The 451-nt window shown below is 41.0% G+C and overlaps 1 non-coding gene across 1 annotated transcript; it reads left to right on the top strand.

The window, feature by feature from the left end:
* LOC148555733 (small nucleolar RNA R71) lies at positions 1-106 on the top strand. Its single transcript, XR_015887603.1, has one exon. It is a non-coding gene; the product is annotated as a small nucleolar RNA R71 (small nucleolar RNA).
* Positions 107-451: the final 345 nt, after the last annotated feature.

Below are 451 nucleotides of genomic sequence, written 5' to 3'. Positions count from 1 at the left end.
ACATATCCAGAAGGCATTTCCTTGTCAAGTCTTTAAATCTTTCTCAGGCCTCATAAAGGGTTTCACCATCTTGCTGTCTAAAGGTTTGCACCTCAGTTCTCAATCTATTGACTCTTTGTGGAGGGTAGAATCTTGCCAGAAATTTGTTCATAACATCATCCCAAGTGGTCAAGCTCTTCTTTGGAAATGCTTCCAACCACTTTGCTGCCTTATCTTTGTGAGAGAAGGGGAACAAAAGTAGTTTGTAGGTGTTAGGGTGTACACCATTTGACTTTACAGTGTCACAAATCCTCAAGAATGTGGTCAAATGTTGGTTGGGATCTTCTTGGGCACTCCCTCCAAATGAGTAGTTGTTTTGAACCAGTGTGATGAGTTGAGGCTTCAACTCAAAGTTGTTAGCATGAATTGTTAGCTTTAGAATGCTACTGCCACAGTTTCCTGGATTTGGATT

This window comes from Arachis ipaensis, chromosome B6, assembly GCF_059453495.1.
Source record: "Arachis ipaensis isolate K30076 ecotype BB chromosome B6, ASM5945349v1, whole genome shotgun sequence".
In the NCBI taxonomy this organism is placed as follows: Eukaryota; Viridiplantae; Streptophyta; class Magnoliopsida; order Fabales; family Fabaceae; genus Arachis; species Arachis ipaensis.
Note: the sequence above shows the minus strand (reverse complement) of the source record. Positions and strands in the feature narration are given on the sequence as shown.